This window comes from Mesoplodon densirostris, chromosome 10 (genome assembly GCF_025265405.1).
Source record: "Mesoplodon densirostris isolate mMesDen1 chromosome 10, mMesDen1 primary haplotype, whole genome shotgun sequence".
Classification (NCBI taxonomy): domain Eukaryota; kingdom Metazoa; phylum Chordata; class Mammalia; order Artiodactyla; family Ziphiidae; genus Mesoplodon; species Mesoplodon densirostris.
This window is the reverse complement of record NC_082670.1, coordinates 4,374,598-4,392,102: the sequence shown is the minus strand read 5'-3', so window position 1 is coordinate 4,392,102 and position 17,505 is coordinate 4,374,598. Positions and strand designations below refer to the sequence as shown.

The window sequence follows — 17,505 nt, the reverse complement described above, 5'->3', positions numbered from 1 at the left end:
AGGGCTAGGGCCAACCGATCAGAGAGCCCGAGAAAGCCCCTGCCACCACTGCCTTCTTTGGTAATAGGCACCTTTTGGGTAGATAATGTCTTTGATTAAAATTAAGTCTAAGGGGGGAAAAAAGGAGTGAGGAAAGCAATTCTACACACAATCATTATGTGAATATACAAGGCCATGTTATTTCTTATTTCTTTCATTTAATCCTCTTGACAACACTATGACAGACATAAACTAATTTGCCCAGTGCTGTGCCTGCCAACTGAAGACTGCATCAGGGTCCAAGCCCAGGCCACCTGCTGCTCACCTGGTCCCAGGCTGCCCCTGCCATTTCCACTGCTTGTCCTCTCCTGATAAACACCAGCCAACTTTGCTTTTTTCAACAGATACAGTCCTGAGAAGCTCCTTGTGAGATTTCTTTTCAAACCAAAACACATCTTCCCACTGACATGATCCGTAATTCCAGAGATGTTTTATCTCTGTGAAACCAGGTCCTACCCTTCACATTCTGCTCAGACGGAACTGACCCATTTCTTCTTTCTTCCCCAAAAGCACATAAAACACTCACTGCACCCACCAATCAGGATGCTGCTCCATCTGTTAGATCTTAAGCTACTGGAGGACGGGGACAATGCTTCTGTCCTTACAAAGAATATTTTCCCAAGTCAAACAAGTAAACCCCACTAGGACTATCCATGTTGTATATTTCCATATCACTGTTTCACTAAGAGAAGACACTATTCCATACCTCACAGTGATATTTCCACTGCCTGATCCTCTCCCCACAGCAGACCTAATGATAAAAGTCACAGCACAGCACTGAGTTTCACTCAGCAAGTCATTTACAAGGGTGGAAATCAAACAACACTCCTTAGTTCTTTTTTTTTTTTTTTTTTCTTTTTGCGGTATGCGGGCCTCTCACTGTTGTGGCCTCCCCCGTTGCGGAGCACAGGCTCCGGATGCGCAGGCCCAGCGGCCATGGCTCACGGGCCCAGCCGCTCCGCGGCATATGGGATCCTCCCAGATCGGGGCACGAACCCGTATCCCCTGCATCGGCAGGCGGACTCTCAACCACTGCGCCACCAGGGAGGCCCGACACTCCTTAGTTCTTAATGCAGAGAAGGCTGTCACGTGCCGGCTAAGTCATACTCTGAACATCGTGGCGAGATGGCAGAAGAGTGAAATTTAGGCCTACACATCGGGTTCCATCAGCCCTAATCAGCCACAGCCAGTCCTGATTATACTGTGCTCTCTGCTAAAATCCCCTGTAAAACACATAGTTCTGCATTCTTCTATAAGTTTTGCAAGTTTTAAGGATTAGCTAGTACATGAAAGCATTGAACTCAAACTGCAAAATATCTGGGTCATGAAAACAGTGAAAATAATACACAGTCAATTCTCATGTTTCAAGGTAGTTCTGATCTAGAACATCTCTGAGGACACGGAATCAATGGACACTGAACCACCGCTCCTCAGGGACAGAGAGCTAGTGTCCTGAGAGGCCCTGCGCACATTTTTGTCAACTAATCAGCACATAACCTTGGTTTACGTGTCTTTCTGTTTAAAGACATCTTATGTAATATATACGGTTGATTCATGAACACTGACCTCACAGCCAACTGCACCGTAGCTCACGCCTGAACGAAGTTCATCTCACACACGCATTTTCCCCACAAGGCATGTCACAGCCTTCCTGCTCTCAGGGACACTAGACAGCACTTCAGCACTAGGCCTGGGGGCCATCTAAACAGCAAAATCACCCCCAAAAAGCATAAAGATACAAAAAACACGGCCTAAATAGATGGCAAAAAAAGATACTTATTTACGTAGGAGCTGAAATGAGAAGGCAGACCACCTCCCTGTCTGACTCAGCTGGGAACATGTGGGAACATGTGGGTGGGAGACTCTGATTTGTGATGTTCTGCGCATGTCCTCAAATGACCATGAAAGCCCCAGGAGTGCTGATATTGAGGTTATAAATAAATTCTAGCAACTAGGCAAATTCACAGATACAAAATTGGTAAATAATAAAGACTGCATGTATATCAAGAAACTACTAACAGTAGATGCCTCCAAGGAAGGGAACTGGGTAGCTGGGAGACAGAGGTAGGAGAGAAACTTTTTTTTACTACACAGCGTCATATAACCTTTTGAATTTTGTAGGGTGTGTATGACAGAGAGGAATATATGACCTATGCTCAGGAAAAGAGCATTGAGTACATTAGTAATCTAAAAAAAAAGTAAAACTAAGCTTTGGGTTCCAATAGTAAAACGACAACCAAATAAAATTAAGGATAAGAAAGAATGAAAGTAGAAACAAATGAATTCAAAAATGGAAGAATCACAAATATTTGGAGTTTCTCTGCATTGAAGAAACTGAGAGCAGATTCTCATAGGAGGGAATGGCACAGAGGATTATGTATTTGAAAGCGAAAAAATCCCATGACCTCAGGTTCCCTTAGGAGGGGGCTATGGGGAGGATGATACAAAATGAAGATATTTTGGAAATAATTATGTAGTAAGCAATGAGCTTTACACCTAAGTTAATTATAGGAAATTTACACTTATGATTTTAAACAACACTGAAGATGATTTTATGTAGGACAGTGGCATTCAAAGTGTGGTCCCAGGACCAGCTGCACCAACATCACTAGAGAAGCTGTTAGAAGTAAGACTCTGGCCCCACCCCTGATCCAGGAAATAGGGACTTGGGGCAGGGCCGGCAGGCTTCAGGCGGATTCTGATGCCAGGAAAGGCTGGAGAACCACTGGTACGGAAATACCGTGAAATGTTACTACAGTATTTAACAGAGGCGATAAACAAAATTTAAACTTTTCTCAATGACAATGGTCATCCTTTGGAAAGGCTATGGCTATTCTGGGCCATCATACAGTTTTTTGTTGTTTTTAAATTTGTTTGCCTCCTTCCTGGATTTCCATTGGCCAGCAGATCCTCTACCACTGTAAGAGTAGTACTGAAAGCTCTGCCATACTCTGTGAACTTGAGGCTTCCACTCTGTTGTAAGCCGCGCGGAAGCAAAACAATTCAGCTCATTAGAACTGAATACCAAGTGTGAATAAGGCTGGGTGCGGACCTAAGGAATAAAGGGCCTGGTCTGAGTGCAGAAGGATGGAAATGGCCTTTTCTTATTCGCAGACCTGGACTGCACACCAGAAGGATGACATGGGTGGAAAATTACTCCCTGGATACGATGCAGATGGTAACTTACTGAGGTGTGGAAAATATCCCATCACTTAGACTAGAATATATGTCTGTTACTGTTGTTACAAAAATTCACTTAAAAGAAAAACAAAGCTGCAAAGAGGAGGCGCTCAGATGCCTGGTTCCTCCCTGGGCTTCACTCCCTCACAGCGGTTCCAACAGTAGGAAGGATGGCGCCCTCTGTGGCTAGTTAGGAAAGTATTTAAATATTTCAAAAACACTTAAAAATCCAAAGTCAGAGGGAGCTTCGAGAAGAGTTAGCCCAACCACGGCATTTGACAGATGGGAAAACGAGGCCCAGAGACACCCTCTCCGCAGGGACCAGGCCCCCTTCTCCTCCACAGGTCACCCAGTGCCCCCTCATGGTCCCACCTGCATCTTCCTTCACACCAAGAAAGCGCCAGCACGGTGGCAAGCAAGTACCTGAGCAGAGTGGGCATTACATACTTGCATTATTTTTATTTTAGATTTTAAAGATCAATGTTAATCTTCTTTACTTTTTTTAAGGCTTCCTCCCAGAAGTCAAAGTTACCTTCAAAGAACATCCTGACAGTTGATGACCTAACTTACAAGTGGAAAAAACCAAAAGCTGTTTTCAAATTTTTATTGCCAGAGATTTAGTCTGTTCCCATGGTGTCCTTGACTTTTTATAGAGATTGTAAAAGTGTGTACTGCCTCTAAATGACTGAATAGGGCAAAACAAAAACAGTGAGAATTCCCATTTGGAAACAGCCTGAGGACCCAACTCTAAAGGGCTTGTGAAGTAAAATACTTTACAGTTAAATTAACTTCAAAAGGAGGGGGCAGTCCTAGTGTTATGGGACTGAGCCCCTACCTGGTGGGACGTGGGATTATCTCCGGGAACCCAGTGCCAGAACTGAGTTAAATTGTAGGACACCCAGCTGGTGTCTGAGAACCACTTACTGGTGTGGGGAAAAACTTCACACATTTGCGGACTTCCCAATTTTTCTATAAATCTAAAACTGTTCTAAAACAAAAATTTGTATGTATATTTCTAAAAAGGCAGTGCTCAAGGACTGATATTTAATAAGGCTGATAATTTTTAGTACTTTATCGGGATGACTTTAAGTGGGAAAAAAAAAAACCTTTGCTGGCATTTTCACAGTAATTGGACTGAACAATTTAGGGAGAACTGACACCTCATTATGTTCAGTCTTCCAGCCTGTGAGCACGTCTCTCTCCCTTTGTTTAGGTCTTTGATTTCTTTCATCAGCATTTTATAATCTTCAGCATAAAACTCCTACACGTTTTGTTAAATTTAGTCCTATTTTCTGAGAGTGATGGTAAATAGTTTTGTGTCTATACTTTCGGTTCCCACACGTTTGTTGCTAGCATATAGAAATGTGATGGGTTTTTATTTGTTGATATTATATCCTGAGACCTTGCAGAACTCACCTATTAGTTTTAGGAGAGTTGTTTTGTTTTGTTTTGTTTTTCATACATTCTTTGGGATTTTCTGCACAGACAATCGTATCATCTTCAAACAGGGATGGTTTTCTTTCTTCCTTTCCAATATGAATGGCTTTCATTTCCTGTTCTTGCCTTATTGAAGCTGCTAGAACTTCCAGTACAATGTTGAACAAGAATGCTGAAAGCAGATATCTTGGCCTTGTTCCCGATCTCAAGGGAGAAAACATCCCGTCTCTTAGCATTAGATACGATGTTAACCGGAGGATTTTTACAGATGCCCTTCATTAGATTGAAGAAGTTTCCCTCTATCCCTAGTTTGCTGAGAGATTTATCTTGGATGAGTACTGGATTTTGTGGAATAATTTTTCCATATCAATTGATATGATCACATGATTTTCTTTAGCCAGCTGATACGGTGGCTTACAATGTCTGGTTTTCAAATACTGACTTAAGGTGAGTTTTCTAAGACAAATAGGACTTCACTAGACTTGAATATAAAAGCATTTGTGTTCATTTGTTTAATGTCTATTTATCCTTACTAGACTACCACCTCCATGGTGACATGGATTATTTATATTTTGTTCAACACTATATACCCAAAAACAAGCCCAGCACCTAGCACATAATAAACACTCAGCAAATATTTGTGGAAGCGGGGTAAAGAAAGAATAGAATGTACAAGGGCGCAGCCATCAGTGTATGTACACATTAGTCAAACAGGGAAACAGAAGATCATGCTGAGGAGTGGCCAAAAGGCAGAGTCCCCACCTCACAGTATATACATAAATTAATTCAAGATACATCAAAAAACTACTGACCAAAATGTGAAGCTTTTAGAAGAAAACATATTAGAATATCTTCGTAACTTGGGAGTGGACACAGGTTTCTTAAAACGTAGCAATAATCATGAAAGAAACCATTGGCAAGATTGTATTTGAAAATTAAAATTTTCTGTTCTTCAAAAGACATCTTTATGACAATTAAAAGGAAGCCAAAGACTGGGAGAAAAGATTTGTAAAACATGAACACGGCAGCTGTGACATATAAAGAACCCCTGCAATTCAATAATAAAAAGACAAGGAGTCACAATAACAGAAGATATGCAAATGGCTGATAAGCACATGTAGAAGTGCTTGACATCATTGGTCAGACCAGCGCTTTTGTCTGAGAGAGTGTAAAATGATACAACCGCTTCAGAAAAGAGTCTGGCAATGGATCCAGTAATTTGAACCCTAGGTATTTAACCAAGAGAAAATGTCTACAGAAAGATCTGTATGAGAACATTCATTGTAACTTTACTCATAGCAGCCCCAAACAAAAAGAGCCCAGGTGTTCATCAACAGGAGGATGGATGAGCAAACAGTGGTGAGTTCCTACAGGGGACACCATTACGCACACACACACACACACACAGACACACACAGACACACACACACACACACACACACCCCTACTATACACACAATAACATGGGTGCATCTCAGAAACATGATGATGAGTGAAAGAAACCAGTCACAAAAGAGAATATCCTGAATGATTCCCTTTATGTAAAGTAGTATAACTAGTCTACAGTATAAAAAACTAGTATACTAGTTTACTAGTATAAAACTAGGCTACAGTAGAAAAAATTCAAAACAGTGCCTTCCTTTGGAGGGTGGAGGTGGAGATTAATCTTTGAAAGGAGCATGAGGAAGCTTTTTGGGGCTTTCATAGTGTTTTGCATCTTGATAGGGAGTTTGAATGACACAGGTGTATACATCTGTCAGAACTCAATGAATGAATGGTATACTTAAGACCTGTGCATTTCACTGTATGTAAATTTTACCTTAAAAAGAGGATTGTGCTGGGGCTTCCCTGGTGGTGCAGTGGTTGAGAGTCAGCCTGCCAATGCAGGGGACACGGGTTTGTGCCCCGGTCCGGGAGGATCCCACATGCCGCGGAGCGGCTGGGCCCGTGAGCCATGGCCACTGAGCCTGCGCGTCCGGAGCCTGTGCTCCGCAACGGGAGAGGCCACAACAGTGAGCGGCCCGCGTACAGCAAAAAAAAAACAAAAAAAACAAAAAAAAGAGGATTGTGCTAATTATATGCATCTAAGGAAAGTCTGCAACTTACTTTGAAATCTATCACACCAAAAAAGATGTGCTGTTGGACGGACAGAAGGACAGATGACTGTGTGGCAACGTGAGTGTTAACAGGTTAATGGTAAGAATCCAGGTGACGGCTATTCAGAAATTCCTTGTAAAAATGTTTCCAATTGTACTGTATGCTTGAAATTTTTCAAAATGAAATGAAAAAGTGAGAAAAAAGTAAAACTGGGATCAGATCAAGAATATAATGGTGCACACAAGAGTATGGGTCTAGTTTTCAAATCCTATGGCTCTGTGGAAGAGGCTCGGGGTGAAAATTCAGGAAAGTGGGGTGTAGGCCCGAATGGCACCACAGCATTTACTTTTATGTATCTTATAAACTGGCATTTCATGCAAAGTAGTTCTAAGGACTCCAACGACGTAAAAACACACACACACACACACAAACAGGAAATCATTGCTGGGGGTGGTAATGAATTTCATCTGCACAAGCACCGTGAGCCTGAGTGAGTAACGAAGTACCATTACCTTGTTCAGGAATGGCTGAGTAAAATATGCATAGTGGTGCCTCCTCTGTACACTCATAGAAATGAACACTGGAGAGGACACTGAAGACCACGCTCCGGGTGAGAAGCGTGGGTCCAGCTGAGGGCGAGCCTTCCAGGTGACAGGTCATCCCCAGAGCCAGCAGGAGGCGGACCAGCCCAGGGGCTGCCAGTGCACGGCGCACTCTTCCACAGGGCCACGTCCTGCCACAATCCCAACACCCTCCAGAGTCTTTAATGAGATGCCCTAGTTATTTTGGTGACAAGGTATTTGAAAAATAAGGTCTGAGCTTCATATGACAAAATGCTTCAGCCACAGAAGCACATTTTCTTCATAGCCGCCCGTGAAGGATGAGCGGTCTGATTTTGATGTTTATTTCAAATTCAGATTCTACTGTATGACCTCATGAGCTGTGGAGATAATTAATATAAATGTGAAAATCTCAGGGTGAAGCGGGAGAGCGGAGGAAAAGGAACATTCTTAAAGTTCAGGCCGCTTTCCTGTGCCACTTTACAGCATTTAATTGTCTGTTCTTCTCAAACACAACATTCAAACACTAAGCTGAAATTCCTCTCCTCTCTGAATCTGTCACCTGCTCTGAATGAGGAACAGGTGAACCTCGTCTACACATGCGTGTCTGAGAAGCTGCGGGCACACTGCTACTGAAAGCAGCCCGGGCGTGGACCTTCTGGAGTACAGGAGCCAGCGGGCCTCCCTGCCTGGAGGGGAGGAGCCCCCCTGAACAAACATACTCCCAGAAACTAGCAGTCTTCCAGTCTCCGCAGTCCTGGGTCTTTCTGATATCCTTCAAATATCAAAATAGCAGCTTGCCTTCAAGAGTTTTCACCTTTACAGCAGATCAAAGAAAAACATCTCTGAAGGCTGCTTATTGTTTTACTGACACCTCTTGCAAAAGGTCTGGTGGGAGAACAGATGAATAATAAAAAGAATAATCACAATGGCATTATTATGACTATTACTGCTTGCGTCACTAACGGGGCGCTGCACAGAGATCACCTCGACTAGTCATCAGCACAGTTCAAGAAGGATATTTTGTAGAAAAGGAAATTGAGGCTCTACACAGGAAAAAGGAGTCCTGGTGAGAGTCAGAAGCCCAGGCCTAACTCCAGAGCCCACAGTCTTCCAGTGACTTGGAGAATGGATGAACTTCCACCGTCAGACCAAGGCCAGCCTCACTGCACTGCTTCCGGCAGGTTGAGCAGAGTCTACCCTTTGGCGCAACACGCCCCTCGACACAGATGGAGGCTGCGGGGAGACGCGCGGCCTCCTGAGCGGTCACTCGAAACCCGGGCCCCTCCTACGCCACCAGCTCACAGCCGACGCCGGGCCCTGCTGCCCAGGAGCCAGCGAGGCGGAGCGCGTTCCAGAGGGCACCACGGGCTACTCGAGACACGAGGGAAGCCCAGGCAACCGCCCTGAACAGAGGAAGGAGGAGGTTTGTCACCCACCCGGAGGCTCTCCTTCCAGGCCCTGCGCTGTCACAGATCCCTGCCGTTGCCCCTCCGGGCCGGCGACGTCTCCTGCGCCCTTTACTGCCTGGATCTCCAGGGCCCTCCCCGGGGCAACGAGGGGATGGGGAGCCAGCACTGCCCACCCACGGGGAGCGAGGTCTGTGCCTGCAGCCGCAGCCAGGCTCTCCCCGGGGAGCAGAGGCGGCGGCCTTTCCGAATCACGACCGCAGACGCAGATAAACTGAAACGCAGTGGCTTCCGGGACACTGGCTCCAGACAGGGTCCACGACCGGCACCCTGCACACGAGCTCGCCCCCTCCCTAGGACCGACCTGCCTCTCTCTGCCTGCCGACACCCTCAGCACCTGCAGGCCCTCATGGTCAACAGGCCTGTCATCTTTCTAGATGGGTCTTTTCCACTTTAATTTCTATTTCCCTGCTTGGTCCTCTGTATTTTTACATTTTACCATAAATTTATATCCTTATTGTAAGCTACCTTCAGTTATTTGAGTTAAGAGGCAGAACATAAACAGGAATAACTACCAGTTTCTTACCTGTACTGGGCTGGAAAAAAAAGGGATAAATAAAATAAACTTGATTTTTAATTTTTTCTTTTATTATATCTATGTAAGAATACTCAATTTCTGTGTAAGGACCTGAATGGCCCAAGTAGAATCACAGTATCACATTGGAAAGAACCTTAAAGATCATAAAGACCAGCTTGGTCATCTTGCAGAAGAGAAAACTGAGACCCAGAAAAGATTCAGCTTAACAGAGATCACGACGCTCTTGACGGGCACTCCAACACTTTACAGTACGACTTTCAGGCAACCAACACTGCCAAACATTGAAAAGGGATATGCTCAAACCACCTTTCCTGAGCCTCCCCGAGATTTCCATGCATCAGCGGATGGACACACATATCCCACTACTTCATCAGAGTAAAGCACAGCAAGCAACAGTTCCATGTTGCCAAGCAACATTTATTTGTGCAATTATTTAAATATTGCATCATATTTACTAATATTTGTTTCTAAAAATGAGCAGAGATGGAAAACTATAAGTGCTGATACAATGCAACTGAGACAAAGATGGACATAATAAGTGTATAAAAGTGATGCCTCACGGTCAAGTGGACAGTTATAGGACATAAACTGATTAACTCAGCGTGCAAAGGTAAGAGGGAAAAATGTAAAGAATCCCAGATACCAAGACCACAATACCTAAAGGTTGTCCAGGCGATGAGGGGAAGTGATAGAAAACTTAAAGAAGATCACAGAAATATGACAGGAAAACTGGCATCAGAAGAACATTCCAGGGCTTCCCTGGTGGCTCAGTGTTTAAGAATCCGCCTGCCAATTTAGGGGACACAGGCTCGAGCCCTGGTCCGGGAAGATCCCACATGCCGCGGAGCAACTAAGCCCATGCGCCATAACTACTGAGCCCGCGTGCCACAACTGAAGCCCGTGCGCCTAGAGCCAGGGCTCCGCAACAAGAGAAGCCACGGCGATGAGAAGCCACGCACGGCAACAAAGAGTAGCCCCCGCTCACCGCAACTAGAGGAAGCCCGCGCACAGCAATGAACACCCCATGCAGCCAAAAATTAAAAAAAAAAAAAAAAAGAACATTCCAGTTACTCAAATACAGAGAAGGAAACCATGGGTCTGTTCACTAGGTGTACAAACAACTTACTACAGAAGCATTTATCGAGAGGGTAGCCAGTTCCTTAAAAAAAAAAAAAAAAAAAAAAAAAAAAGATAAGACAGCATCCAACTCTACATCACTACTTTGTACTCTTCCCCTTACAAAACTAGCACTGATCACTCCTTACTTCCAACAGTATCAACAATCTAGTCTACTGATTATAGGCAGTACTATTACTGACAGAAGCAAAATTTGAGCTACAAAATTACCAATACGTCTATTAAAACAATTATCCACAAAAGTTGGATTTTAGTTTAGAACCACTGAAATCATTATTTTTTAACTCTGAATTTCGCTTTCCCAGTATCACCAAGCTTTCACCTAGAAAAATAAAAAGAATATACAGTAATCGATTTAAAAATCTGCTTTAAATAAGTTTCCAAGGCTTCTATTGTAACAAGTTTTCCCTAAAGTTGTACTTATTCTACCAAAAATAGGAACAGATACCACTGATTCAAAACAAGGAAACGTGTTGATTTCCAAAAACCCTTCTACACAATAAAAGGTAACCTGCAGTCTCTAGGTAACTTACAAAATCATTTCTAACAGAGAACAGGTACTTTACAAGCGATCATTTTTTTAAAAATTTTAGGATTTTAGCCCATAAAAGACCATAAGACACAAAGTAATGGAGCATGACTACTAGAAGGAAGAAACCATAGCATTATTGGCTACAACACAACTGTCTACCTAGAAAGCCCAAATGAGTTGACTGATAACTATTAGAACAAATAATAGTTTGGTGAAGGGAGTGAATTTTGAAATTTTAAAAATCAATAGCATTTTTCAATCCCAACAATAACCAACAGGAAATAAATCTATCTGGAAAAAAACATCTTCTATAATAACAAATATAGAGAGGGGCCTGTTTGAAGCAAATTATCAAAATTTACAAAGAACCACGAAAGAAGAGCAGAATAAATAGAGATATGCCTTGTATGTATGGAAGATTGAATGCATAAAATGCCAGCTCCACTCAAATTATTTTAATGTAATTCCCAATAGAAATTTCCACAGGGGGAGGGGGATGGTTAGGAGAAAGACTTTAAAAATAATCCCCAAGTTCATTTGAAAAATAAACAGGTGACAGAAGCTAGGAGCTTTTGAAAAATAATAAGAAGAAAACAACAATAATGAAAACTGGCACAAAAACTGACAGAGCAAATAGATTCTGAGATATTTGAAAACTTAATATATATTCTTATTAACCAATGTATCAATAGAAATAGCATATATAAGAAATAGTGTTAACAAATTGACTAAGTAGTTGGGATAAAAATGATCTGATCTTCACTTCATCCCATGTGCCAAAATAGACTGTAGAGAGTTCTATTATGTTTAAAAAGAATTTTTAAAAAAAAGAATTGTTTTTAAAAAATGGAAGAAATATTGGTAATTTTTCAACTGATCTGTGGTTAGGAATGACTGTTAAACAAGTAAATAAAATAAACAAAAGATAAGTATATTTGACCCCATGAAAATGCAAGACTTTAGATGTTTACAAATATCAAAAAATTTGAAAGGTTAAAAAACAATTGGGAAACATTTCTGCACTGAATGATAGAGTCAGCCACTGTTTACTTGAGCTCTGGTACAGAATATCAGCTCTTTGAAATGCTGATGGTTTTTCCGCATCTGACACCATATAAATAGCTCTTCGCATCATTTTAAATACAGATCTGGGAAACACAAGCATATATTTTATTTCAAAAACAAATCTGGGCTTTTGAAAATAGTTTATTTGCCCATAGATTTATGAGATGTCATATACGCGAAGAAATATCTTTGGCTTGAGAAACACTTTGAAAAGACTCCCAGCTTCCAGTTACACAGGTATGAAATAAAGTCTCTGAGACCTTTAAAAACCATCAACTGCCACGTCTTTGTTCTTTCAGAGAAAAAGCGCATCTTATTTTATCAGTATATCTTGAGAATGATATATTTAGAACTAAGATATTTTTCCTCCACTGTGAGCTTTCTTACCAAAACAACCTTACCTTTTGGGTTGTTTTAATCCCAAAGAAAATAGTATCTGATAAATAAAGTCGACTGAAAAAAAAATGCACAACGTGAGAGCTGTGAGTTAAGTTTCATTTGGGGCAAAATGAGGACTATAGCCCGGGACACAGTCTCTCTGAGAGCTCTGAGGAGCTGCCCTGAAGAGGTAGGGGGGGAAGTCAGGATATGTGTGATTTTGGTGAAGGGGGTGCGTGCAGCCGAGCACACAGTTTGGCAGAAGGTTGCTGCGGTTACGAGGAGCACACGTCTCCGTTAGTGATGTTAGTACTTTTCTAGATACAAAGAGATGCAAGAATTGGGCTCGTAAACTCCTCTTCTGGAAAGATCTAACTCTCTGAAGGCCTGTTCTGCCAGTTTCCCCAGAGCACAGAGGGCCTCATTCCTGGTCTCCACCCTGAACTCCTTTCAGGGGGCGATGAAGGTCGGCGGCTGTAGTGGCCAGTGGCTTCATTCTTATAGAACCAGATGGTGAGTGACAATTTTTAGTTGACAATAAAGAAAACATGATAGGGAAAAAAAGTTGAAAATTAATGGTTCAACTACATTTACGCCTCTGTAATTTTTTCATATTAAGTCTCACAGAGCTCTGTGCTGAAGCAGCAGGCCCACTGCTTCTCTAGATCTGCTCTAGAAGGACACTCAGCAAGCGGGGACAGCACCTCTGAGTTCAGCACAGTCCGAACAATAAAATCTCCTGTCTCTCTCTTCTCTGCAAAAGGCAAAACACCTGTCCCAAAGGTATGAAAAGAATGGAGCTAAATGCCTAGGCGACCTCTGGTGACTACACTCACTGTATATAAAAGTACCACCACTTACTATTCGACAACGGGACTAAATAAAAATGCGTCTGTGTTTACATACCAAATATTAAATTTTTTTACCTTCTACTTAGTTAAGTATTATATTTGCTTTGATGACTGGTCACCCAATTTCCCCATAAACTTAAATCTCTGGTAATAATAGTGAAAAACTAATTCATGACAGTTCTACACATCGAATCACCCAATGTAATTGTATGTCACCTAAAAGCATTGCTAAAATATTAAAGAAAAATGATTTACATTATAATTTCTAATTGCTCAGGAACATGTTGACTTTCACCTAAGAATATGTGTTCAGAAGAAGCAGGATTGGTTTTCGGACGCCCAGGGGTCGCGGCTGCTTGGGCCGCTCTTCAGCTGGCACAATTACAGGCCGCGCAGCAGCAAAGGATGAATGGAGCTCTGGGAAAGGCGCTGTGTCTAAGGAATGACACCATTTTTAAGTAAGCCTTTTCCCTCTTGAGGTTCAGAACTTCAAGAGAGAATCCCATCTGTTCTACAGGTGGCATTCTGCTGAGCACCAGTCGGCACTACAGGTCACAGCCCACGCATGGCATTGGAAGATACAAGCACCTAGTTAAAGCATAAGAGCCCAAGAAGAAGAGGGGAAAAGTGGAAGTGAGACCCATTAATCTGGGGACAGATTATGAATATGGCGTTTGAAACATTCACCTGACTGCATATGACATGGCCCTGGCAGAGAGTTACGCCGAATATGTTCACAACCTCTGCAACCATCTCTCCACTAAAGTCGAGGAAAGTTATGCGAGGCCCACCAAAACCATGGAGGTGTTGCAGTTGCAGAACCAAGGTGGCAAAATGCTCCTGGACTCAGTTCTTACCACCCATGGGCGGGTGGTTCAGATCAGCGGTTTGAGCGCTACATTTGCAGAGATTTTCTTGGAAATAATCCAAAGCAATCTTCCTGAAGGAGTCAGACTGTCAGTGAGGGAGCACACTGAAGAAGACTTCAAGGGAAGGTTCAAAGCCCAGCCAGAAGTAGAAGAACTGTTAGCCAAGTTGAACTAACGCACTGCAGACCCTTTCATGCCAGCACTGGTGATAATGAGTGCCAAGGGGAAGAGCTTCCTAGGTGGCCAAAGTCAAGCAGGCGACCCTGACCCTCAATATCGTAAGTACCCATCTCCACAGCCAGGGGAGCCTCCTCGCCTCTGTGGAGGAGTGCTTGCCAATCGTCACCACCTTCCTCTGAGCCAGCCCTAGGTATCTTCCATCTAATAAAAATCTGCTGAGGATGGACGTGGGTGTGTATGAGAGAAGTCACTCCATGCTGTCAAGTACCTTTAACTAAGGGACTCAGTTTCTCTTTGCCTGGCACTTTAGCACATAAGCATGTTCCCCTCCAGTATTTCTCCAATCAGAGTGAACTCATCCTTTCAATCAACCCGGCACGGAGTTCCTTTAGTGAAGGAGACAATCTTAACATAAGTAAACCCTCTGTGGATAGAAGACATAGGGAGGGAGATTTTGTATATGAAAAAACCCTCCAGATAGGACCAGGGTGTGTCCATAAGTGAAAAAAAAGTACCTTGTGGGGTAGTGAGTGACCTGTCATAAGTATGCAGGTAGATGTTACATAACTGCAAATTAGGGTTGCCTGGAATGAGTTTAAGCAAAGAATTAAAGGTTGATCTTGGTCACGTGTCAGAAAACTACTACTTGTGAGCCAAATCCCATCAACTGCCTATTTGCTTTTTAAAAATAATTTATTGGGACTTCCCTGGTGGTGCAGTGGTTTAGAATCCACCTGCCAATGCAGGGGACATGGGTTTGAGCCCTGGTCCGGGAAGATCCCACATGCCACAGAGCAACTAAACCCGTGCGCCACAACTACTGAGCCTGTGCTCCAGAGCCCGTGAGCCACAACTACTGAAGCCTACGCACCTAGAGCCCGTGCTCAGCAACAAGAGAAGCCACCGCAATAAGCCCGCGCACCACAACGAAGAGTAGACCCCGCTCGCAGTAGCGAAGACCCAACGCAGCCAAAAATAAATAAATAATTTTAAAAATAATAATAATAATAATTTATTGAGGTGAAATTCATATGTCACAAAACAAACCATTTTAAAGTGAATAATTCAGTGGTATTTAATGCATTTGCAGTGTTGTGCAACCTCTATCCAGTTCCCAAACCCCATTGCCTGTTTTTGTAAATAAACGTTTATTGGAACAGAAAAAAAAAAAAGAAGCAGGGTTTGAAATCATTTCTATCTGAATGACATATGTGCATTTAATTAAATCAATTCTAGATTTTTAATATTGGTCAAAAAAAATAACATCAATACCTAACTGTGGGACACAAAGATTAAAAACACATCTATTAATAGTCTTATGAATACAGCCCATCAAACCAGAAAGCTGCATCACTCTGAAGAAGAAACATGGACACAAAGCACTGCACGTGGTCTCCCTGCAGGTCACCCGTGGATCTCTCCCCCCTTGTTATTCCCACTTCCCGTGGCCACGGTTTCCAGGAGAGCACCTGTTCCTCTCTCTGGCCTTGGTCCTCACAAAGGATCAGATGGGGCAGAACTGAAATGGACAAGGAATTTGCAAACATGTGAGTCGCTGACAGCAATAAAGACCCGAGATGAGGACGCGGAATTGGAAGCAGGAATTCCTGACAACCACACCTGACAGTCACACGTGCCGGGGACTGATGCTCTCACAGGTCAAGAGGCAACAGATGGCACATGACTGAGAAGCAGCCTTCCGTTCCAACGACTTCACAGAAATCACTAAATCGTGATGGAAATCATCAAAAGGCAACATCAGATCCTAACCTTAATTTATAGAGAGAAAGCCTCTTCTGGAAACAGGGTTTATACACAGCTGGAGCTAGATGGCAGTGGACAAGGTTCCACAAGCTTCCAAGATGACACGGCTCATCTGTCAAGACTGCAAAGTTTGACTGAATAATTGCTTTTACCCAGAGGAGATACATTAGTTTTTAATTTTTTTCTCTGATATTAAGAGATACACAATTATTTTATGTTAAAAAACAAACATGGAACTACAGAAAAGAACAAAGAAAAACATTTTTTAACTTTATCATTTAAACCGAAGCACCAGAACTATACACTATGTCCCACTTTAGACCACCTCTTTAAGACAACTCAAATGTCCAGGTGAGGCAGAGATGGGGGATGAAACACTAGCTGTTCTCTGTCACAAGGGGTTCTTCAGCGTAAAGTTCTGACGCCCTCATGCTACTCCACCACCATCTCTGCCATGACCACCACTCATGCGAATTTACTGAAAACCCATTATTATATCTGGATCTATGCTAAGCTCTATATACACACTATCTCATCTACTGTTAAGTCAATAGACTTGGGAATTTTAAGCTGTACTACCAGACTTTTGAAAAATTAATCTAAGGGCTTCCCTGGTGGGGCAGTGGTTGAGAATCTGCCTGTCAATGAAGGGGACATGGGTTCGAGCCCTGGTCTGGGAAGATCCCACATGCAGCAGAGCAACTAGGCCCGTGAGCCACAACTACTGAGCCTGCGCGTCTGCAGCCTGTGCGCCGCAACAAGAGAGGCCACGACAGTGAGAGGCCTGCGCGTCGCGATGAAGAGTGGCCCCTGCTCGCCGCAACTGGAGAAAGCCCTCGCACAGAAACGAAAACCCAACACACCCAAAAATAAATAAATAAATAAATAGATTTATAAATAAATAATTAATCTAATATTTTTCATAGAAAAATCATACATAATAATAACATTCAAATGTTATGAAAGGGTAAGCAGTGAAGAACAAACTTCTACTGCCTCCTGGACCGCCCTGTAAGCAAGTTTCCATGCTATACAACTGTATGCATCTATACACACACATATACCCCCCAACCCCACAGACTTAATTTTTACGTAAATGTTAGCAACTGTTCTGCACCTTATTCTTATCAGTTAATTTATACAGAAGATACTCCACACAAGTCCAGTAGCGCATGTGGATCGACTTCATTCTTTTACAGGGTGCAGAGTATTCCATCATATGAAAGCCCCACAATGTATCTAGCCACTTCCCTATTGAACATTTAAATTTTTCCAATATCTTGCTAAAATGAATAAATCTATAAACAACACCCTTGTTCACATGTTTGCATATACATAAAAGTATTTTTAGGATCAACTCCTAAAAGCTGAATTGCATGGTCAAATGGTTTATGCATCTTAAACTTGAA

The 17,505-nt window shown here is 42.6% G+C and overlaps 1 protein-coding gene and 1 pseudogene across 7 annotated transcripts in view; one reads left to right on the top strand and one right to left on the bottom strand.

Annotated features, from left to right (window-relative positions):
• FARS2 (phenylalanyl-tRNA synthetase 2, mitochondrial) overlaps nucleotides 1–17,505 on the bottom strand; it is a 375,868-nt gene that overhangs the window by 332,708 nt on the left and 25,655 nt on the right. The window lies entirely within an intron of this gene.
• LOC132497717 (large ribosomal subunit protein mL48-like) lies at nucleotides 13,689–14,327 on the top strand (annotated as a pseudogene).